The 26,097-nt window shown below is 39.9% G+C and overlaps 1 protein-coding gene across 7 annotated transcripts in view; it reads left to right on the top strand.

The window, feature by feature from the left end:
• LOC124394376 (RNA-binding protein Musashi homolog 2) overlaps positions 1 to 26,097 on the top strand; it is a 229,593-nt gene that overhangs the window by 29,082 nt on the left and 174,414 nt on the right. The window lies entirely within an intron of this gene.

The following is a 26,097-nucleotide window of genomic DNA, read 5'->3' as shown; positions in this document are numbered from 1 at the left end:
CCAGTCACTAGGAGTATTTATATATAAAAGCCTCTTAGGCGTTAATGATTGCATGGCACATGGAATGGCGCATTTGTTATGAAAGTCCCAGCATTTTTTTCCTCTCCACGTCTGGTCTTGGTTTCATTTGATGGGTTACATCCGGATGATGTGGTTTTCACTACCGTTTCCTTTTCTTTCTGGTTCATTTGAAGTACATGACTTTACCCCTCCCCCTGGCTGGGTAACACAATCCACCCTTGGCTGTCGACTGCCTGGGTTGTGCAGATCTGCGGGCGAAGGCCGGTAGCACGAGCAACATTAGAGCAATGCTCCCGTGCAGCATCTCTACTTTGAAGGACCCTTGTTAGTTGAGCATATGGCTCTCCTGCTAATCAGCAATTCTGCCCACTCATGACATATTCTACTGATTCAGCACATGTATGGGACTCCAGCCTGTTAAAGGCTGATTTTCCTCAATTTTAAGTAGTTCAGCAAACGGTGCAGGCTGCACTTCGAACCTCTTTTCTATATAGTTTTTGATTTGCTGCTTTGTAGGAATTTAGATGTGAGGGTGGGGGTGGATTGGGGGCTGAAAGCTGTAAATATGTAGCCCTGGTAAAACATTTCCTGCCCTCGGTCTGCCAACATCTTGTCAGCTGTACAGCAAGTTTGAATATATTCATGACATGATTTATTTAGGATTTAGGTGGAAAGGTAGTCAGATTTATTAGACAGACCGTACTGCTAATTTGCTTTGCGTGTTGCTACAATTACGCTAACACATTACATTACATCAATTCTGGACACATTTGTATTATGTATGGAATAAAACATAGTGGTGCATGCTGTTCTGGGAAAATGTTCACACATGGTTTGGTGTGATGCTGCTACCGCCATGAAGTTGATTATTTCCCAAACAATAGAATTATAATTATTATTTTTTTATTTTACAGGCCAGTCTGACAATTATTGGAATTATTTTTGTATAAATGCCACACATATTCTTTAATTGTTTATAAATGTGCAAAATCAGTGATAAATGATAATGTTTTTATCATCGTTTGCGATTTAGCAGCTAGAATAAGCTTACACCAGCCTCTATTTTTCTCTCTCACTGCGAGATAATAATAAAACACACACACACACACACACACACACACACACACACACATATATATATATATATATATATAATCAATTTATTGGACACATTTTTTTTATTAATTAAAAAAATATTTAATTAGATGTTTTGCTTATTATTACTATTTAAAACCTTAATTAACCTAAAGGTGTTTATGTATAAAAGTGTACTTCAAAAAATGCAAATGCCACATATTGAGTTTAAGTATTTTCATTTGGACATTTTCTAAAGCTTATAGTGGCTGCGTGTTGAGTGCATGTGCGATTTCTCTTCAAACAAATTCACTCATGCTGGGATTTTTCTTTCTGTTAAAAAACCCCACATCATTTGAGTATGCAAGGTGAAGCAATTTGTGTAAATGAAAATATGTATTGTTTTTAATGATAATTGCAGATGGCAAGTCGACAACCATGCTTCAAAAATCTATATAAAATATAATACAACATTCTATATATCATTCTGTTTAAAAGATACACAGACATTGTGTCCAGTTGTGAAGATATAAGCATCTAGAATATATAATCAATTTGAACATAGTAAAGCGCAGTAAATCACGTTTGAAAACAGATAACTTACTGTAGCAGACAAATGCTATAAAAAGAACAGAGATATACGGTTAACAGACTTGATAAAGAAAAAGGAAAACATATGCATTGGTGTGCAAATGCATAATCATTTGCTAAAAACCACAACAGTGATCATAAATTGAATCGTTTACTGCTGTTGTTATTTGCTGCTTATAGATTTGGTGTTTGTTTGCACCGTTTTAATTAAATCCATCACTATGCGCACTATTGCGCAACCCAAAGCTACAAACAAACAGTTTACACAATAGCACTTCATTAAACTATACCATTTTCACATGATGAGGAAAAAAAGTTTTTGCTTACCGTGCTGATTCGTGACTTGGGACGTACACTTGTTCGTGCTGCCGGTTGACCCTGTACTCTTTGCTATTTCGCAAGTGGCTGTGTTATCTTGCGCCATAATTTGAGCAGCCCAACTAATAGATAACTGCATTCGTTAACAACAGGTACAGAGCTTTCGGTAATGCAATCCGTTCTACTTGCGGATCATAGTTAAAATCTAAATTCCCTCAGGAACGTATTAATTGGCGGACCGCAAGTTTGTTTAGTCTCCACCACATACTTTGACTGCATTTAAAAAAAATTATATTATTATTATTATTAACCTTGAAAACATACACAATAATGCCAGGGGTATAAAAAAAGATACGAGTTAGTGCAGTGTCACTGTGGCTACTCGCTTCGTACCGAAAAATTTAAATTGGTTTTGCGCATGCATGGATTCTTTAGAAGAAGAATAGCCTTTATTTATCACATACATTACAGCACAATTAAATTATTTTCTTTGCATTCCCAGCTTGTTCAGAAACTGGGGTTAGAGGGCAGGGTCAGCCATGATTCAGCACTACCGCAGCACAGAGGGTTAAGGGCCTTGCTCAAGGGTCTAAAAGGGTCTAACCACTGATCTACCACTCCCTTTGTGTTAGCATTTTATATTCAGCTTCAACAATTTCTCTTAAAAGCAGAAAATCCTGACAATTCCACATATCAAAGGAGTGAATGAATGAAGGATGGAAGGAATGCAGACATTTGTTAAAGTGTGCTAAAATAATTAGAACAGTTAAGTAGATCATATCTTTATTAAATATTAAAATGTAAAAAAACCACACACACACACACACACACACACACACACACACACACACACACACACACTTACATACACATCTATATTACCCAAATGTGGTCTAACAAATGTAGAATACAGTGGAACCTCGGATTACGAACGCCCCGGCATACGTATAATTCAGGTTACGAATCGCAGTTCATCAAAATTTTTGCCCCTGGTTACGAACAATATATCGGGATACGAACGTCGCTCACCAAAAAATCGCAGGCAAGTTGGTTGTTTTTTGCTCTATCCACTCTTCACATCAGTTAGCGTCCTGTGTCCCTAGCGAGAGCATCGTGTTACTTATCCGCTTGAACTTTTCCCGGCGGCAGCGTAACAACTCGTTAGTTGATGCTCGTGGAATGATGAGATGGACAACATTAGCCGATGCATAACCACTTTACTTGTTTTTATGAAGATAGATTAGCAGGGTTACAGTCTTTTCCGAAGTACAATACCCATAATGAATTTCACTCTGGACTTCAATACCAACTGATAGTAGCCTTAAAGAAACAGCTCTAATTTTCCCTCTAATGCAACAATTGTCTCAGCGTTCGTGTTAATAACACTGTCTTTAATATTCTATAATATAATATATAATAATATATAAATAATATAATATAATAAGATTCTCCTTCCAAACAATAACTCTCCCTCCTCCCCCTTCTACGAACATCGTCTCCTGCAGCGAGTCTTCTCAAAGGGAAAGTACCCGGTAAAGATGTTTTCCTCTTTTGTATGTTTTTATGTGGTATAATTTTAATATAACATATTATTTAATATAACTTTTCAGGTTACGAATAAAGTACCGGAACGAATTAAATTCGTAACCCGAGGTTCCACTGTATTTAATTTAATTTTTCTATTTATTACAATTTCATTTGTGCCAATTTAATTGATTTCTTAATTTAAATATAATAAAAAAGTGTATTGTATTAATTTGATTTATTCCATTTTATTTTTTATAAAATATTATTTTATACATTATTTAATCAACCAGACATTATATTAAACATTTGTTGAAAAATGTAAACTGTTGATGTTCACGAATGTTAATAATAATAAACTGCATTAATAAAAAAATATCAAATCAAATAAAATTTTATTTGTCACATACACATACATACACATACATACACATACACATACATACAGGGTACGACATGCAGTGAAATATTGTATGTTTTGCATTTCTTCCCAATAACCATACCGAAATTGAACCGAACCATGACATAAAAACCGAGATACGTACCGAACCGTGAATTTTGTGAACTGTTAGACTCCTAACACTCCTAAAATATATACCAAAATACATGACTTCCTGTTTTGCATGGCAAATTGTAATTTTTTAAAAGAAGGCAAGAGACTAAGAGACTCATAAGCTGAACTTCGAACGTTTCAGGTTTTGCACCTGCTGGTCGCCTGTGCTGAACAAGATGATTCAGTAAGTCTAGACAAAAGCTGGACAAAGTCTGGGCCACGTCAGTCCAGGCGCAGGTGTTCAGACAGTCGAGGTCCACAATGACGCTGCAGTCTCTGGCCTAACTGAGAATCTTACCTGGAGCCAGGAGCCTTATCTGAGCAAGAATGAAAAAATGAGCCAGAAATCAGAGCTGGTTGATTTTTGGGTCTAAATTGTTATGCTTATGTCTGGCACTGCCAAGCAAACAGGTGGCTAATGACAATGTAGCATGAAACAGTTTGAAAAACAAGGGGGTGCTTCAAGCAAAACACCATATCATGCTTAACAGCGTAGACACGTTGTTTTTTTTTGTTTTTTTTTTTCATTTTTTCGAGGAGATGTAAAGCACTCGGTGCAGCATTTAGGAAAGACGGTGACGCAGGAAATCTCTCGCTCTGCTGGAGCACTGGGTGGGTGACAGGGCTGGGAGCTTTACTTCTACCTTTAATCACCAGCTTGGGCTGAGACAAAACAAGACAGCTCCACCTGGAAAAGACTCTTTAGCGTTTCATCACTGATATCATCACACAGACGCACCGTGTCCTTCAAGTCCACCTAAAGCCTTTCACATATATTACCTTACCCCTTCATTGCCTTCTCTTTTTGCAAAGTAGAGCAGAATGACATCATGGCCCAATAGGAAATGTGTTCTCCGGTCGCTGCAGCGCTGGCTCATATTCTACTGCTGTTTCCTTTAATACTGGAACTTGACATTTGAGAAAATGGCCTTTTCACTCTAGATTGTCTGACAGCGCTTACAATTATGTGTCCACTGCTTCTTTCCGCTCCTGTGTTTTGCTAATCTTAGTTGCTCTCGAGCATAGGTTGACATTACACACTATAACCTAGAATGAATTGAACAGAAACCTAAGCCTGTTTTTTTTTTTGCTTTTGTTGGTGTATTGGGTGTGATTTCTTTTTGTGTGTGTGATGCTTGGAAAGCTGTGGCAAACATGCAGAAGAAGGATACCCAGCTTCAGTACAACTGTGTTCAGATCCCCAGTGGAGTATGGAACAGACATCCTGCCAGCGAAGGAGACAAGAGGGACTGTGAGAGAGAGAGAGAGAGAGAGAGAGAGAGAGAGAGAGAGAGAGAGAATAATGCATAGGAAGCCAGAGATAGAGCAGGAGGGAGGAAGACTGTATTTGCAGAAAGCTAAAAAATAGATATTCTCAATGAGAATAGATGGATATCTCTAGGGGCCGAGCTAGAAAAAGGCTTTTGCTGTCCTATATACATAAATAGTTACAGGCCACTGGGTATTGTTTACGAATAACACGATAACTCTGGTCATGGCCAACTTTGCCTCTTCTGATAAGCAAAACATGTTACAAATTCTCATGAGAATTAAATACGATCAGTTTAAATTATAGAATCTCTTAAAAGATACAAATAAAAAAAAAAAAAACACACACACACACACACACACACACACACACACACACACACACACACACACACATTTTCTTTTCTTTTCCAGCATCTGTCTGTTCATGCTGGAGGAGCTGAAGGATACAATTTGCCATGACAGATTCACCACAGGCAACACACAGTTTAAGAACACTAAACAGGTATCGGAGAGAAATCAGGTGGCAAGTGTAAGAAATACGAAGGTGATGACTGCCAAACATGATTCAAAGGCAGTTATTATAATAAGAATACTTTTTTTAATCGTAGTAGAGCAGGACATTTTATGATAACTGTGGTGTAAGGTTGTTGTTTTGCTTTTGTCTCATGTGTCTTTCTAGTGGTACATTAAAAACCTTCCCCAATTGAGTCCCCATTTGTTTGTTATAATAACCTCCACCCTACTGGAATATGTTCCACTAGAATTTCAATTGTGGTTGTGGATATTTTGCTCAATCTACCACAAGGTCGTTAGTAAAGTCAGGTACTGATTAAGGGTAAAGAGGAAAGTGTTGCGGTCAGCGTTCAAATTAATCTTGAAGGTGTTCAATAGAGTTGAGGTCAGAGCTTAATAACAGGCCACTCAAGACCTTCCACTCCAAACCATACATACCATATCTTCATGTAGCTGGCTTTGTGCACTGGAGCATTGTCATGCTGAAGCAGGTCTGGGTCTCCTTGTTCAATGGCAAGGAAAATGTAATTCTTCTACAGTCTATACAATTGTACGCTTCAAACTTTGTGGTAATAGTATGGGGAAGAAGCAGATTTAGCTGTTAAGTTTGGATGCCCCGGTACTTTGTCTATATAGTGTGTTTATCTTAAGATATAGTCGTTTCATATTTCCAGGCTCAGAGTTTCATTTGCTCTGAGAATTCAGAACGTTTGTTATGTGTCGATTTAGAAACGTGATCCCTGGTCCTTTTCAAAATGGTCAGCAATGGAGGAGAAATTATCAGGATATAAAAGCAGTCATTCATCGGACTTGAGCACTGTAATCAGCTCACCTTTGTAGTGTGGGTACTTGTACTGAGAGCATCAATAATAAAAAAAGCATGTTTCATGCCAGTCTGCATGGCTAAAAATCTTTTACCATGTATGGAGGTATTGCATCTAAAAATGCAGTTCTTCGACAGTGTGTGTGTTGATTCCAACTAGCAATGATAAAACAGAAAACAGCAATTTAGTGCTTCCTGAAGTGTCTAGCATTGTGCAAACCTCTGGGCACAAAAGTAACCTGGAATTGTGAAGCCATTCCTCGTTTTGGAAGGATTTTTCCCCAGGTGGAAGTAAACCTATGATTAATAGCCCCTCCCACGATCTAGCCCAGAATCGGTCATGGGTGTGGAATATGGACCTAATGTGGAAATATTGCTCTGTCTGGAAATAACATGTTTGAGTGTCTTTCTATTGAGTTGCTTCCTAGTTGTTCACAGTCTGTCCTGTTCTAAAACTGACATCCATACCTCATGAGTCAATGATTAAGGTTCCAGTACTATTTCTAGTACCACTAGTGTAGCCTGCATGTTACTATAAGCTTGCAGTATGAAAATGAACGGCTTTTCTAGTCTGTACGAATAAAATTCCTCTTTTGTAATAATGGCTGTTTATCTGTTCAGATATGGATGTGGATCTGATAGCCATTAGAAACTGAGTTGTGCTGCAAAACCTTTATAGAGATGTCAATTTCATTAATAAATAAACTTCTTAAGATGGAAAACCATAACATCTCTAGGCTTTATTTAATGTTTCTGGTTCGTGTAATGTGCCGATGAATTCCTGAAGGCTGCTAGTTGCCTTTGTTGAAGGAAAAAAGACTGAAACTACATTCAGTTCACTTGTGGGTGTGTGGCATTTAACCTTAAACATGAAGCAGAACTGAGAGTCTGGACCAGTTCTCAGAGCATCCCTGTTTCACTGACGCTCATGCTGTATGTCCACCTGTCTGTTGGTCTCTGTCTTGTTCTCGCTTTCTCTTTTTTCCCTCTTTCTCTGTGTATGGTAAAGAAACCCTCTCCCTTTGCATCTGAGCGGCAATGGTGATAGTTTGCTCCATGAGCTCTTTGTGGTCGAAACAAATGAGGGCGTATACACTAACAACAAACAGCCGAAATATTAATTGCTGTTTAAAAAAATCTTTTTTAAACTATGAATCATCTATATGGCAATGCTTATGGCACTTGTAGAGCAGGTTGTACAGACATGTAGCATACACTTATACGACAATGGTACATGAGAAGCACTTCATATGAAAACCACATACGTCTCCTACATTACTTGTGCTCAGTTCGATGCCCGCCGAAGCGTTCTGTATTAGTGCAGAATCACAATTATAAAGACTAAAGCGAAACTGCAGCAGAGCATTTAATTGCTGCAGCATGATGCTGGGTGAGATATGGGTTTATAGGGCTGCCATGTAATTTGCTTCTGGAAATGCAGAGTTTAAGACTTGAGCTGCAATTGGCTATATTATTCACATTCAGGATGTAGCGTATTTACCACCTCCCTGAGGATACACTGTGTGATGCTAGCTCATCAGGATAATGTGCTGCATCGTCTAAACAAGGCCTAGGATGTTGGCTATCTAGCTTTGGAAATGGTATTTAATATTAGCGAAGTATTTTTGATTGGGGGAAGAACGTGTACACCAGAGCTACCTGGCTAGCTAATATTGTAATCTTTCTTATAGAAAACTGGGGACCTACTATATTAAAGTCATGTTTTATCATAAAGAGGGAAACAAGGTTCTTTTTTTCCGGTTTCAAAACTACTGTATATCATTAAACAGAACTGAAAAATGGCATTTCCAACGAATGTATCACATTGTGTTTATTGTACATTATAGAACCTAACAATTTTTTCTGCACAGTTCTTAAATGAGAATCAGCACCTACATACAGCCACCATGCCACTGCCTTTACAGCATGTTTTATATATATATATATATATATATATATATATATATATATATATATATATATATATATATATATATATGTATATATATTAGTTATTTTAATCAAGACCAGATCAGTTTTAATCCAATCTGAATCCTTCTGATCTCTAAGCACTACCATGCACTCTCATACTTCATGTACATTACTGGTTTGTCATATACTGTGTATATTGCGTTTTTTATTTAATTTGTATTGTCTACAGTGTCTTGTATAGTCGAAGCTAATTGTATAGTGCTTTTTCCGCCTCTACTTCTGAGAGTCACCAACAGCTGGAACCACATTTCTTGTGTTTGTCAACACACTTGGCGAATAAACCTGATTCTGATTCTTATAGCGGTTGAAAAACGAAATCCATCCAGCCATTAAATCCACTCAGCTCCACCCTGGTAATGTCTGTTGTTTGCAGAAAGTCAGTCTCTCCCTTCTGTAAGCTGTTGTACCTCTCCATACACTCTCTTTTTTGGTCTCTCCAAAATGACACACTGCATTACAGAGAGCCAGCACTTAAATTGGACTCTCTGTCCAAATATGCCCATGTGTGTCTATCCTTCTGATGCCGCTTAAGTGAGGTGTCAATAGCATTTAAAGATAACAAAAGAGTGCCGTCTCATGTGAAGGCTCACTAGCTTTTTGCCATTGACTTCTTTTGCACAGAGGAGTGCTTTATTGTACAAGATGCTTCATGGACCATTTGTTGCACTCTTCCTTTTTTCTTTCCTCTGGCCCTCCCACACACAGTGCCGTTCTCTATCTAACCTTCAGGTTGTTGGTGTAATTAGTATTCGGGGTCCGAGCTGTGGCCTGTGGAGGTGAGGCGGATGCCCTTCGCCCCTCATTAACGAGGTCGCTCTGAGGAGTGGACGTCTGTGACATGGTGTGTGAGGCGGTTTTAGGGGGGAGTTGCAAAATGTAATCACATGTCAGATGGGCCTACGAGGGCGCAGAGCCTGTAACTCCGCCACTATCACACACCTCTTGCATTGTTATTCCCCTAGGTACCCAGGCTCTGGGGATTGCAGATGAGAGAGGGCTGAGAGCTTGTCTCAGTGGAGCTGTTTATGATATGTTCTGCTCATCTTGCTGCTTAAGGCTCAGTGAGGTGGTAGTCATGCGAAATGAGCAGGGTGGATAGTAGTTTTCCACATTTTGTAGAGTTATAACCTGGAACTGAGAAAGACTTAATGAGATTATATGTAATAATTCTGCAAAAAAAAAAAATGAAGAAGTGGGTGTTGGAGAGATACATTGCATAAAGATGGACTTATAAAAGAGTGGTTTGCCATATTAAATCCTGTTTGGATGAAATATGCGGAAAAGGGTTCTCTGGTCTAATGAGACTGAAATGGAATGTTTATGTCCTTGTCACATATCTCTATGTTTGCTCATTAGCCTGAGAACCAACCTCAGTAAAGCAAGGTGATGCTAGCATCATGTTAAGAGTTACCTTGGTCACTTGGCTGCTTTACTGGTATATTGCCTTCATTGCTCGGCCAGTGACTTCTGGTCAATGACCTTCTGTCACAGTTGCACTCTGGCCATAAGATTCATATTTGCTTTTTCTCCCTCGCATTTCACATTTCTTCCCCATTCGCTGTTATAGTAACTAACAGTCACTCTTCAGGGAAGATGCTTCACTTGATTTTGGAGTGTGCTTGTGGAGGGTTAGTGACTGAAAAAACAGTCCAGATAAGTTAACGATAGTTTAGCAATGAACAAAGGTTAAAGCTTGTTCCTATAAACTTTTAATTAGTGTACGATAATGGCAGGATTTATCTGTCAACTGTCAATAATATCATTTGCACACTTGATCACATATTGACACAGTATGAGTATTCCTGTTTCATACAATTTTTTCCTCTCCACACAAAATGAACAGTTCCACTGAAAGATTTGCCAAATTGAGCAGGCAATCCTCTGACCCGTGATGAAAACGAATGAACATTTTCAGTTGTGCGTGGGGGTGGGGAGGGGTGGGGAGGAGGAGTATGATATTTACACTAATATGAAATAGCTTCGCGAATTTGCTTTGCGCAAATGTTAGTGTTTTAGTATAATATTTGGGATGGCAAAGTGTGTATTTTGGCAGCGAGTGAAGTATATGCAGTCTGCAGGCTAAGTGATTGTTATGGTTCACGAGCTTTAGAAGAGAGAAAGAGAGAAAGAGAGAGAGAGACAGAAAGTGAGAGAGATTGTGAGCTGTGCAACAAAAATCTATTACATTTTTTCCCTCTAAATGGAGCTTGATTAAAGTGTTAAGTAGAGAAGTGTCCCAAAAGGTACCCTTCTTGTCACTGTGGAAACAGCAGCGTGGCTCACACCGTGGGCAATGTGCCGTGCCCTCATTTCATCTGATTTGCATGCTAGAGAGAATTAGGTAATTGGCATTTATGCAGAACAAAAGAGGAGCTGCTCTCTTGAATAAAAGGAGAAAGAGCTTTTAAAGCAGAACTCAACGCATGCAGCCGGCGAGCCTCTTTTTTATGCACCGTCGTGTTCTTTCATTTTATGTATGGAGACTGTTACACCTTTGGTAGCTGTGCTTGAGGAGGGGCAGGAATCTGAGAAAGCATTGCTTTATGACATTGTAACAAATTCCACTTCAACCTTCATCGTCTACAATATATTTAGTTGCACTTGCTAGAGGATTGTTGTGTCAGTATTAGAACAGTTCTAAATGAAATTGAAGCTTGGCGAAAGGGTAGCAAGGCTTGCGAAATCAGGGAGATCCTTCAAATTGTTCATCCAAATATCGCTCCCATGCCATTTAAGCTCTTGGTTATGGCGTGCCATTCTCCTGCTGCAATTATATAGTGCAGTAATCCAGGAGCAGCAGAGAAGCTTCCTGCTAATGGCTCCTATTAGACCGAGAGAGACAGGAAGAGAGAACGAGAGAAGAAGAGAAAGGCTGTTCCACTCAGACCTGCACTCGAAATGGGTTTGAACAGGCCGTATCTGGCTAAGGCAGAGCCTTTCGCCTGTTTACTGTGTAAACCGATTGGAGCTTTGGCATGTCATGTGTGCACTTATTATTAATTAGAGCAGCCATCCTGTTTGAGTTCAAATCGTTCTCAAAGTCATTTTGTTGCTCGCACTCCCACCCCTCTCTCTATCCCCAAGCTCATATCACAGTGGAACAGATGTTAAATTAGAGGCACATTTTGACTTCTGCAGTGACGAGGGGAGTGTAAGTAGAATGGATTTGTACACATAAAATCAAGAAGAATTAAAACATGCTGAAACTCGTATTACAGGCGAAGCGTTTGTAATGCTGTTTAAGGCTACGCTGATCACCTTCAGAATTCCTTGAACGCTGTGATTGATGCCAAGTGAAATCATATTAGAGGAAACGTCAGAGACAAACAAACCAAAATGTAATCAATTTCCAGGGCTAGCCCTTCTAACGGTGCTGCAAGTCAGCACTACAAAAGCAAAGCAAGGTCCTAGTGCTTGCAGCATCACGGTACACTTGTTTGGCTATGCAGCATGAGTTTATGTCTATGTGTTTATGTGTTTAGGACTAAGGGCCCTGACATCAATTCTGGGATTGTAGAAGGCTCAGTGGTGTGTTGGTTCACACCATAACAGAGTGGCTTTATCTGGGCTTCGAGGTGGGACCACTGCTCCTAGTGTGTAGCAGTGCTGGACTAACATGGAGAGGTTTTCAGAAGCCTGGAGATGTTTAGAGGAAAAGAAAGCAGTACTGTGCTCAGAAAAAAGATGCACTCCTGCCCAGCCCACCTTGCAGCAGTGCAGAGGCAGGTCATACATGGATGAGCAGCGTGTCTGTTTGTGTGTGTGTGTGTGTGTGTGTGTGTGTGTGTGTGTGTGTGCTCCTGTTACAGAACATGTGCTTAAGGCTGTGCTACTATTCTGCAGTGATGTACAGCCCCCACTACATGATCTGTGTTAAGACCCAGTCAAGCTGTACAGCATTTCCACAATAGTAAACAGAGTTCAGTTTTCATGGCTGAGGTAGATTTGCTGCATAATGAGTGTAGGAAGCAGGAAAGGAGCAAAATGTTACAAAGATTTCATTTATGTGCTTGTTTATGCTTTCTTTTAAATATTAGTCTGTATTTTTAGCTTTCTAAGGTCAGCCCTCGAGTTCAACATTACATTCAGGAACAACATGACTGTCTAAATATATAATGTTGATCTTTTTTACACAGCTGTGGCAAGTTGCTTATAGAAAGAAAGGCCAGAAAATTTTGTGCATACACGCTGAGAATGGTCGAATTTGGAGCATATCTGTGGCCCTTTCAGCTACAGCATCTGTGCAGCATGCTGCCTGACAGCAGAGCCAGCTTTCTCCCAAGTCAGAGTCATTCATAAGAGCCATCGTCCTAATTGCAAGTTAATCCCTCACTCGCTCTTGCTGCCTAGTAACAATGGAGAAGAACATTGTTTTGGATACCCGCCTCTGGAACCATGTTGTGCTGGAAACCCCCTGGAACAACATATGGTCATTTCCAACTTTTGTCAGCTGAAATCTGGAAAGTGTGCTTTACCTAGCAGTTCTGATGCATGTGAAAATGTTAACGCACACCAATGTGTAATGATTAGCTCGCTCTCTATATGAGCAAACTTCTAATTCATAGGAATCCTAACTTTAATAAAGCTTGATTAATATATTTATTATGTTCAAGCATAAGCATACAGAATATTGTCCAAATGGAATTAAGCTTGATTAGTCATTTTATTAGAAAATCAGAGGAGTCGGTTTCCCTCGTTTATTATTTCACGTTTCAAAGATGAAAATCAGAACACAGAAATGAACAAGAAATCTTTAAAGAACTGTTAGTTCCAAGCAAATAAATACCCCTAGTGGGTTTACTTCAGGACAGAAGTGCTTACATTTAATGCTTACATTTAAATGCTTTTCTGGTGACTGTGTAATAAAACTTACACAAACTGTTGCTAATATACTGTATAACATAAATGCATCAAATCTTTTCTTAAGAAAAATCTTTTCCACATACCTGGAGTAAAGAGCTATTTGCCCTCTTATGCATACATAAACTAATAAACCCTCAACCAGAAAATTTTGAACATTCTGGCCATGGAAGGCTGTGGCATAGATGCGAGTCTCCGGATCTAAAAATGAAAGCACGAACACACCCTTTGTTGCATCATGAACGTTACACAGTTTACTGTTTTTTTAAAACTGAACTGCAGACGATGAAAATAACTTTGCCATTTTCTCCCTGGTACTCAAGATAAGAACCACAGCAGAGGTAAAACCTTTTGGTGACTACTTTGACACTGAAGTGTTTTTTCCCCCTCATTCTCTAATCTTATATTATTAGTCACTGGTGCAATCCAAAGGGTTCACGACCTCTGAGTAATTCTTTGTTTCCTTTTTGACAGACTTCTAGTCCAGGCATCATGTCATGTGTGTTATGCACTTGGATAATACTTGTGCATCAGAAAGGATTATATAGAAGTGGCAGTGGAGATTAATCTATTTAATCAATCAAAAAATCCTGCATTTATTATATGGACAAAAGTATTGGGACACCAGACTTTTTCAGCCATATGTGGTTCTTCCCCAAACTGTTACCACAATGTTGAAGGCACACAATTGTATAGGATGTCTTCAAAGGCTGTAGCATTGCATTTGCCCTCACTTGAACTGCCAAACCTGTTCCAGAATGACAATGTGCCTTTGCACAAAGCCAGCTCTTTAAAGATATGGTTTGCTTGAGTAGAATGGAAGATCTTGTGTGACCTACTATAGACCTCAAACACCTTTGAAATGAATTGGAATGCATTCCAGGCCTCACCACCCTACATTACTACATTACTTTACTAGCGCGTTTGTGGTTGAATACGCACAAATCTCCACAAGCACACTCCAAAATCTAGTGCACCATCTTCCCAGATGGGTGGAGTTTATTATAAAAACAAATGGGGACTAAATGCCCAAATACGATTAGAAAGTAAATACTATAGAGAATAGTAGAACGTTCTACTGTTATACACTCGCATTTGAGAACGAATAAATATAACATTGTTCATCGCTTTTATAAATAATTAAACAGAGAGTTAGGCAGTAGCATTAGGAGACAAGAGATATACTGAGAGCAGGCAAACACAGCTTTAGCATCAGAAGCCCTGCTAGCAGATCAGACCTCAGCACTCAGAACAAGCTCAGAGCTGCAGGAGCTCATGTGTTGGACAGCATAGCTCATCCTAGGGTGAGGATTTAAGAAGTCTATTAAGATTTTTACTAGGAGCATAGACAGAATGTTTGGAAGGAATTTTTTTTTTTTATTTGAAGACTGAAAGAAGCTCCAGATTAATGTTTTGAAACCAGCGTGTGCTTGAGTAATGATAGTGGATTATTTATGAAAGATGCCACATCAATAAATAAAAAGACTGTCTTATCTCCTTATGCAAGAGGCGTGGTAGAAAAGCTTTACACCATCACCCTGCTCCTGCCTTTGCCAGTGCTGCTGTAGTATCCACGACACATCTACAAGAGGCAACTAAGTCTCATCCACATGTGTAAGCAGATTTGATGTCACCACCACTAGGTTGTTTTTTGCTATTATCAATAAAACCACCAGAAAATCTGAATAGATTTTAGAATAAACTGAAACAAGGTCAATGTCACAGCAAGGTTAAATGTCTGTAATAGAGATCATTCAATATATTTTGATTGCAATAGTCTTCGTATTAGAAGTATATTTTGTAGGTATTTCAGACACACACATTAGTAACGCAATAAATTATATTAAAAAGTAATTTTTACCCCATTTATCTTTGCTCCCAAACAAACAAAAACCATGAAACCATTCACATGAGCATGCCAAATCAGTTATGTACTGGTGTGTCAAATGCCTCACAGGAAACACTCTGAGCATTTGTTTTGGGTCATAGAAAAGGCAAAATGCAGAAAAACACAAACATGGCCAAAACCAAAAAACCAAAACCAAAAAGCCAAATACAATGATTCATATATGTAGACTGAAGTTACACTCAAGCTCAACAAGTCAAAATTTTCAAAGTGAGGTTTGTAGTAAGAGCTGTTGATTAAGGAGTAATACAGTGAATATCACTTTCTGGCACCTGCACGTGAGAGTGTATTCATAAAACAAGCAAAGTTTAAATTGCACACAAGTTATCTTATAAGAAATTACAGAGTCGCACCACATAGCAGCTTGGTCAGCAGTTGTAAAAAAAAATTAAAATCAGTAACTTCCGAAGGCTACACATAAAGACCCAAAATTAAGAGACATACATTTTTCTATTTTTTTCTCAGGAAATATAGCTATTTCTAATTTGCAGTATTAGGAACACGCGTTGTCACCATCACATGGAACAGGCATTATCCTTCATAATATGTCTCTTTACTTCTGCATTTATTTGCAATAAGAACAGAAGAACAGAAATGGATCTGTAGATTTTGTCTATGTAAACTATGCCAGATGTTCACAGCAGTTAGATTTAAATCTGATTATTTGCTTTACACCAGGGTCTTAGAGGCAAAGTATTGTAAAACAAAATTTTTAAAATAACCTACCCAAAATACACTGCCCTAAGGTATGAACTCCTTGCAGGGCGTTTTCAAAAAGCCACTTTTTCACTGTGTAGGAGACGCCATAACACAGAGAATTTCATATAAATATCCATATACGTGTGGACAGAACAGCCCATAATATAAACAGAATTGATTTTATTAGGGAAACACGATTACCTGCGAGGATTTGATTATAAGCTAATTTCAGTGTTCTAAACATGGCGCATGGATTCAGTTCACTGCGGAAGCACTGAAGAAATGAACAAGAACGAAACGTGGCGTCTTCAAGAGGGCAAAAGTGGTATAAATTCTGCCCTCCTCTAGATGGCACTCTAGACAGTCATCTATTTCAAGAGCAATGTGAGAGGAAAAAAGAAAAGTATAAATGGCATATTTTTGTGTTGTGTGTCCTGGAGGACTCATGTGCAGTTTTTTTGTGTGTGTGCTGGATGTGTTGAGTAGTGTATGTGGGCAGCTGCAGTGTGGGACAGTGGACTGCTCTGTGTGCTGACTGGAGTAGACCTGACCGTCACTCCTTTCCCGTCTCAGCACATGGCTTCCGGCGGCCAGCTGGGCCCTAATTACCCACAGGCAGTCTCACACACACACACATGCACACACACACACACACACACACACACACACACACACACACACACACACACACACACTTTATGTCCTGCACACTTTTATTGGGAAACAATATTGTTTTCCTTCCACCCAATACTTCTGTGAGTGTGATTTTATATTTGCCCTGCACTCCAAGCCTTTGTGTTTGATGGACATTTTGTCAGAGACAGAGAAAAGGTCTTTTTTTTCTCTGCAGCAAGGCCAGGGGAAAGAAAGCGTCACAAACTCAGAAATCAGTGTGTGTCATGCTTTGATCAAGAGTCGAAAACCAGAATACGAATAGGACGTTTATTAGCCTTGGGAAACAAACAGAAGCTAGGAAGCAGCATGTACCGGAAAACGGGTATATTCCGAAACACAGGTAGTCCAGGGATGATCGCCAGAATGAACCGTAGATCGGACGTTGAGTGATTGCGAACGGGGGCTTATAAAGGGAGGGTGTGGATTGGAGACAGGTGAAGGTAATTAGTATAAAAGCGAGGCACTGCGAGTGTGCTGAGTGCCGAGGGGGGGTGCCGGTGGTTCCCTGACAGTCTGTTTGGATCTGTCTGCTTAGTGACCTTTTAAGTGCAGTGTTAATACTGGATACTGGTGTGGACAGTAAAGCTCATTAAGAGTCTGCTTTATTCTAAGAGGCATACAGAGCCCCGGCCTGAAGCCGAGATATGGCTTTAGGCTATTTGCCGTGCATTTTACCTAGACATCTTGCTCAGACAAACACACTGAATTTCCAACTCATTTTAAACTGGCGGAGTTCGAGCCTGTTAGATGGATGCTGATGCATTTGACTGTTCTTCCTCCAAAGCAGATTAGGTAGGCTGAAGATCACTGCATGTTTGCCTGCTGGAGATCATTTCAGCACTAGTTTAAGCATTTCACAACAGCAAGCTCCACTGGAGGAGGATAGTTGGCTGTAAAAACGATGGCCTTGGCTGATAAATTTCTCGGCTCGATCCGCATTCAATATTTCAGAGAAGACCATTGAAGTCTGATATCCATTTTAGGTCTTAAATAGCAACAGGGGAGGATATCGCTCAGAAATAGCAAGGACGGTTATAAAGAATAAAAGGCGAGCAGAAAAAATATAATCACTTTAAAAATGTATACGGCTTCCAGCGTAATGGTGTAAGTAATTTGTTAAGTGCTTATAACTCCCCCTGCTAAAGTTTCCAAGATTTCGCCTCGAGCAAGCACTTAATTAGCATATTAATTTTTCAGAATAGCTTTGAGGAGCAGGTTCTCATTTTTTCCTCGTCCGTTCTTTTTTTTTTTTTTTTTGTTCCTAAACCTTAATGTGGAAATATTTTTCCTATCTGCAGACTGTTTATTGAGGCTAAGTGCTCATTGAGATGCAGTGTGTGTCCACTGGATGGAAAGCAGGAGGTGTATCAGCTTAGCCATCTCCTAGGCCCTATAAGGAACCATGAGCAGCTGTCATCCATCTTCATAACTGTACAATAATCTATCGACTCTCTGTTGAAGTGTACAGTACATCGGATCATTAAGATAAAGCCATGGAGGGAGGTATTGCTACAGTTTGTCAGGTGTGAATATTGGCATTGGGTGGTGTGATATTGAGAAGACAAGCTACGTCAGCTTGTGCGAAAGCACACGTTCAATTTGCTATTGTAGTGGGTTTTGTTGCTTTTCTGGGCAGACATGCAAGCTTCTGATAACACCTCTAAGTCATTTTCGAGCTGCATTACTAGTTTAGAGCTATAGGCAGCGTTCTTGTTTCAAGGTGTGTGAGTCTGTAAAGCCTTAAATGCATAAAAGGCTTCTTATAAGAACCAGCAGCTTTTCAAGATTTTGAGATATATTTTGTACAGATAAAGCATGAAGACATGGGTGATTTACGCATATGTGCATTAAAATTGACTCTTTTTTTATAAACATCACACTAAAAGCTGATCCATGTATGACCCTGACATTCAATCTGGGCTTTATGTCTGTTATTATTGTGTTGTTTTCACATGCCCTGGGGTTAGAGTAGGTCATGTTATAGATAGAAACATATTTATCAGGTCGACTGACCCAACTGTTAATCACTTGACACTAGGATGCAATGGTTGCATGTACTTTAAACCGTATTACTATATTAATGGCTTCTGTTTTTAGTGTGAACAGACATTTTTTCAAATTCAGCAATGTCATGTGCATGTGCATCCATAAAATAAGCAAGTCAGCAACACAAACCTTCTTGAAACAGATGATCTGCTCCAGAGGTTGGTTGGAAAAAATGGCAGACGCGCAGCTTTCGCTGCTATTATTGCCACTCGTTGTCGAGAGAGGTGTGATTGTGAGAAAGGAGGCAGCAGTCAGTGTGTGATGTAATTAAAAATAAGATAAAAGAGAAACGCTGGGTTTTCGTTATATACAAATATTGAAAGTAGGACCACAAAATCTGTGTTATAGGACTGATCTGAGAAGTTAAGGATATGTTTACATATTCTCTAGGGGCAGGTGTATATACGGTGCAAACCCAGACACTCTCCTTCGCTTTATCTGAAATCATGCAGGTTTTCATTCAGAAATGTAAAAATTTATTGAATACAGTTCTGCTGAGAACTGTTTCACACTGAAAGCCAAAAAAAATTATGCTAAAAAATAAGTCGAGAAATCTGAATTCAAGCCACATTTGCTAGTAGATTAAAATCGGGTTGTAGTTTCTTGTTCTTTATTGCTATTTAGAATGCAGAACATTTTTCTCTCTTAAATTAAATAATTTGAAAAATCTGATTTCAGTGTTAAAAAAAAAATGTTCAGTGTCACAATAGTACCGTGTATTATTAAAAACTGATTTGTATTTACAGGCCTGCAATTTTGCTACCGGTGAAATAAACGGTTTAGGAAATGATTTTTGAGCACCAACACCACTTTTATGTGTATCTCTAGTTACCATGATAGACATGTATTATTGTACCTAATGTGTGGATCATTACACATAGCAGATTTCATATTCATATATGACGGTCACATTTACATACACATACACATTCACATTCTCTTATGCCAGAAGAAGTCATTCATAAATAATCTTCCAAGAATAAATAAATAAAATAAATGGTCAATAAATATTACCATGCAAAAAAGTTCACCATAACAGTAATAGCACTAACAACATTTATATGGATTGTCCACTGCACAAGTACCTGTGCAGGTTATTAGTATAGAATATATAGAATTGATACTGTGATGTGACTTTATTAGTACAGTTTTAAGGCTATTGTGACTTTTTTTCACTAAAAACATTAATCTTGAAGCCAAATTTGTCACGTGTTTGAATACCTCTACAGATGAGGTATTTTAAAAGGCTAACATTTGCATCCTTGGCCAGAATGAATGGAGATAATTGGACACCTGTCTGACACTTGAGTTTTAACTGCCTGGGGCTGAGCTGAGTGGCTTCTAAAAATCTTCCATTGCGGAAGCCAGAGACTCATTTACGTGTACAAGGGGCCAAGAAAAGGTCCTTTTAACCTGTTCCCTGGCAGCCTGCATCTCCTGTGCTGGTGGATACGCTTGCTCTAAGCTAGCTCCAGTCCTGTTTGTTGCCTGTCGCCTATCGTTCTCTCTAAGCTTAATTTCTTTAATCACGTACTCATACTTATAGCATTGTGGTTATAAATTAGCATACTATAAATACTCTGCATTATGAGGATCGGACCTGTTCCATCTGCTTGTTTTTTTATTTACATTTTTTAAGCATTTCTTGCATTTGATCTTTTCGTTATAATTTGGCGATGAGTTAACTGCAGACCTGCAGCTCATAAATAAGCTCCTGTTTGCACACCTTTGAGATAAGACGCAATTACAGTGGATCAAATAAAGCTGCGTACTTGGAGGAATGGGACAGATAGAAGGCTGATACAGAGCGGAGGCAGGAGGGAAGGGGCGGCAACGAAGCATGCAAATCCAGAGGTTTAGCCATTGTTACTAATCAGTTAATCTGAGCTCTCGGTTAGACCGCCACCTCGCCTGTCAATCAGGGTTAGCTGCAGCCGAGGAGGCGTCGGCCTGTTTGGCCTAGCACATTCGAGTGTCAGCATTAAAATTCCCCATTTCAAAAAACATGTACAAATTGGAGCTCGGCGGGCGGATTTTCGACAGTGGCCAAATAGAAAGTGGCAAGTGAAGTAGGTGCTGTCAGTCAAACAAGTGACATAGGGACAAAACAAACTACAGCCTGAATTCTCAGCGTGCTAGTCACTGTTCCTGACTGCAGTCTTTTCCAAGCCCGGTCACCCGTAGCTTGTGATTCAAACGAAGGTACACGAAGCCGGCAATCAGCAGCTGAATGTGTGATTTGAGATGATGAAGAGGCCTTGGAGGGAGATGGGGGGGTGTGAGAGAGGAGGATGGAGTGCAGGCTCATTATCTCACTCTAATCAGGGGACATCAAGCCAGGAAAATGGTGGATAGAGAGGACTCTGATTAAAAAGAAAACCCCTCCACGTCAGATCACAAGTGCATCTCTTGTCTCAGGCTTATGGGCTTATTTTAGAGAAAGGACCAATGTTAGTCAACCGCAATCAGCACAGAGAGGCCGCAATACAGTTAATCAGGAAGACAGAGTAAACATAAATATACCAGTGCATGCCTCTTTAGTGCTCGTTTAGCTGAAGAGAGAAGATGGAGAGGCAGCACTCTACATGACGCTCATCAGGTGTTTAGATGAGAACAGGACTTCTGTTCTTTGTTAAACTCTAAATAACCTTCATTCTGTCATCTGTCAAGCTGCTCTTTCCTTCCCTCTTCCTCTCTGTGTCTCATTCTCCCTCTCTCTGTCTGTCTCTGTGCTGGTGTATAACTTGATTTGGTGTGTCTTCATCCCAGCGATTGTCCTGTGCTCTGATAAGGATCCATGTTTCCAGGGCGGGTTTGGCGGCAGCGCATCTAATGAAAGATCTTAATTAGATCTATTTGTGCCCAAAGGAGAGGAGATGCAATATTAAATTGTCGTTCGTATCACATTCCTTCAATTTGTGCTGCAGGATACGTCTCGATTCATTTTATTGTGGCTCAGATAAATAAACTTTGCTGTCACTTGCACCCTCTACCTCTCCACTCTGTTACACGAAGCCGGAAAAGATCCTCTCTTGGTCAGGGGATTTCTCTGTGGAGCACAGTGCATGGCCCACTCAGGGGTTTAAAGAGCCGGATTATATATGCACAAACATGTATGGAATAAAACTTGATCTTTTCTCTGTTTTCCCCTGCCACATCTAATCATATGCTGTGGATAGTTTGTGGACAAACCATCGGTGTGGTTTTGTTTAGGGGAGTAAGAACACAGCAATCACACAGACCAAAACATCCGTGTGTGGTGATCTTGATCCGGTCCCTCTAGCACCGTTCAATTGAAGTCTGAAAGTGATCCAGCTGCAGGAAGTGTACCAAATATGATGTGTATTTTTGGGTTGTGGGCAGCATCTTTCAAAATTATTTATATATATGAGCTGATAAACTGATTTATGATGCACAAACTGAGCAGGGATGTAGCAATGCAGAAATACAGTACTGGATATTTGGACTGATGATCAAAAAGAGAACATAAAAACCAAACTAAAAGGTTTCTTCTTGTTTCGTATTCTGCATGTGTATTAATGAGTGTGAAAACACTAAATATATATAGAGTCCATCTCTCTCTGCATCTTCTGTCAGCTGCTGATCATGCAGTATTGTAGAGAAAATACCCAGAGGTAAATGCTAATTACTTGCCCATACCACATGACTATGTTTGGAACGTTAAATAATGAAAACGGACACGTGGAGACCATGATGTTCTTATTTTTTTTTTTTCAAATGAGAAATCAGCCCCTTGGCTATTGTCTTAACTATCACTTGTTCCAGCTGGCATTTGAACCTCAACCCAGCTGTAGGGTCAGATTTTGCACTAGCAGGTTCTGACTTCATTAAAGATGGAACCTGGTTGCCCTTGTTTATGTTTGAGTTTCCTACTTAACTACTTTATGAACAATTAACATTTTAAATGTTTATATTGGATCTGTTGTAACTCATGATCTCTTTAAGGCACTCTGCTATGTTTTTTTTTATAAGTTATGCCACTGTTTCCATCAACCATCAAATGTACCTACTAAAAGTCTCTTAGTAGTTTGTAGAAGAATTACTGCTGGTTCACTAATGCCCCAAAGGAAGAGTACATTTATGGCATTTAGCCTTATCCAGAGTGACTTACAACTGAGCAGGGGAGGGTTAAGGGCCTTGCTCAAGGGCCCAACAGTGGCAGTATTATGCTATTGTTACTGCCATCTATCTATCAGTAAGAATGCAGATTTGAGATTAATAGAGTTTTGTTAAGGTTGTATATGTCTGCTAATGTAGTATAGTCTTTTTACCTGTTAGTGTGAATAGTAGCCTCAAATTCAACATACCTCCTTAAACCTATTACCGTAAGTTCCGGACTATTAAGCGCACCTAAATATAAGCCACACCCACTGAATTTGAAAAGATTTTTATTTTGAACATAAATAAGCCGCACCTGTCTATAAGCCGTAGGTTCCTACACTGAAACTAATAACCTTTACACAGGCTTTAATGAAATACAGTGTCTGTAACACGACTTGTATCTGAACAGTAGCCTACCAAGAAAGTCATTGTTCACTCTCTTCCTCCTTCCTTTCACAACAATTTCTCTCAAGAGTTTTCCTTTTGGCATCGTCGTGCGTTTAAAAATCACCACCGGTGGAAGCTTTTCTCCCGATGCCGTGCAGCTCAGAACACAGGTGAAGTGTGTTTTTTCATGCCCGGTTGTTTTCAGCGTGATGAATGATTTGCATTTCTTGTAGACAGTCCGGAGCGTATCTGATTTAATATAAAGAGTTTCATTGGTTCACCTGAACCCGTTCCGCAATTTCATTGGTCTAATGTTATGGGGCTCAGTTTTTTGGATTGAAGTTTGTGAAACCGGGAAAAACCCAGGAAAAATCAATAAATTAGCCGCTTCATTGTTTAAGCCGTGGGGTTTAAAGCGTGGGAAAAAAGTAGCAAAAAACAAATAAAAAGCTGAATTTTTATACATTATGTAAATAACACTTACTAGCCTCTTTTTTGAAAAGACTGGTACACCTACTCATTCATGCCTTTATCCAATCAGTCAGTCGCGTGGCAGCACCACATGCATAATGAAATCATGCAGATACAAGTCAAGAGCTTTAGATAATGTTTATATCGAGTATCAGAACAATGTGAGCTTAGTGGCAGTTTAGCATCAGCGTTAGACTGGTTGAATCTGACTGGAAGGCAGCAGTAACTGAAAGAATCACTCACTATACGCATGGTGCACAGAAAAGCATTACAGAGTGCTTCAATGGGCTTTGAAAGCAGATCACATCAGGCTCTTCTGCTTCTTTCAGTCATGAAAAGTGGATTTAGTACGCACAGGATCACTGAAGGTAGACAGCTGAAGATTGAGAAAAGTCTTGGTGACAATGCACCACAAGGAACATTGAAAGTAAAGTGTGTGTGGCCCTTTTCTTATAAAATGCAACTGACATTTGCATCTCAGGCTGAAAAACAAATGATAGATGATGCAGTGGCTTAAAAAAACATCAACAAATTTATCAGCAGTTCTGCTGAATTGAACTCATCCCATGAATCATTAAAAAACAGCGGTATTGATTCAGTGGATCTCGTTTTTCCCCCCAATAAATTAGTGTGCACTCTTCTCAGCCCTTTCAGCATCCTGTAGTGTGACTTTCTCTCTCTCTCTCTCTCTCTCTCTCTCTCTCTCTCTCTCTTTCTCTCTCACGACGGCTCTCTGGCAGCTGCCAATCTGACAGGAGGAAAGGCACGGAATGTTTTCGAGGCATGCCGAGGCGCATCAGGCATTGCTCGGGGAAGATGACAGGGCTGAAACAGCGTCAGCAGCACTCGACTGAGAGCAACACACTCTGCCTCTCTGCATAAATCTATACATATCCCTAAGCAGTGCTTATTCTCTATCACCTCTGGTGTAGCACCATTCTAATATATCAGCCCAGTGCCAGGCGTACTCTTTTTTTTTCTATATTCATAAATGTCCTTTGCTCAATGTTTTTTTATGGCCCCAAGAAAGTGGCAGTTTAAAATCTTCTCTCACCTCCATGCTGTCACTCCGTGTCCTTTCACTGGCTTATACACCAGGTCTGCCCTTCTACAATGTATAGTCACAGTTGGGTAACCCACTTTTGTGGCTGGCAAAGCATTTTCAATTTTGCACAAATAAGGAAATGCCATGTTGTTGACGATGTGCAAGAGTTCTTGTTTGGGCATGTCTGTATGGGATGGTCAGGTTCTTTTAGTCCCCACTGTTTCTTGATCTGGCTGTTTTATGGAAGTGTTTGGCAGTATAAGAAATGTCAGGTTTGATTGGTGCTTTGAGTTCAGACCCGAGGACTTTTTAGCAGCTGGCTGACAGGGTTTGGTGTCCTGACCCGATGAGTCCGCAAGCATCCGTACATGTCAGCGTGTCATCTCAGGAAAGGCTACGGCGCTGACTGGCTTGCTTTCATCGTGCTGCTCATAATCTTGGCCAGCAGTCTGAATGCAAATGTGCAAGCAGTGAGCGGCAGCAGGATCGTGTGCTTGTGAGGCAGAGCTGCAGCCCGGTCCCCAGGGAGCACCGCTAGAACCGAAGAGGAAAGAAAACGCAGCGGCCTGCTGTTGTCTTGTCACCGTGAAGAGAAATGGACAGAGTAATTGCGCTGTTCCTGGGCTTGAGGAATCCCATCAGCCACGAGCCAGTGCTGTCAGAGGACATAAAGACAGCACTAAAAACGTAGCTCTTCCCCCGACACGTCGCACAGCCCGGGCCTCCGCAAAACGACAGGGGGAAAGACAGATGGATTAGCCATGGAGGGCTGCAGATGAGAGTAAAAAGCACTGTGAAAGATGTTGGGATGGTGGACAGCCAAGACAAGGACACAGGGTGTGCATTTCTGTTGCCAAAGACGGCATAGGATGGATAGGACTTGTGTTTATAAATGGCTCTATACTTTTTTTCCCAACATCTTTTGTATTTCTAACTGCAACCTCACGACTATCCAGTCAACCAGATACCATTATTTATGACAGAAGGCAGGATATAGCCCGTTTATTAGCTTCAAAAGGATGATTGCCTAAGAAGGCTCCTAGCTGTTAGCTGTTATCATTGCCCTGGGTTAGAGGTGAGCTATGTGATCTCACTACTCATGCTCTCAACACAATTAAGAGTACTGTGGAAGAAGGTTTGTGCCTCCTTTTGCTATACATCTTACCAGCAGAGTGAGCTAATTGTGTTTTTTTTATTCAATGTTC

This window comes from Silurus meridionalis, chromosome 12, assembly GCF_014805685.1.
Source record: "Silurus meridionalis isolate SWU-2019-XX chromosome 12, ASM1480568v1, whole genome shotgun sequence".
In the NCBI taxonomy this organism is placed as follows: Eukaryota; Metazoa; Chordata; class Actinopteri; order Siluriformes; family Siluridae; genus Silurus; species Silurus meridionalis.
Note: the sequence above shows the minus strand (reverse complement) of the source record. Positions and strands in the feature narration are given on the sequence as shown.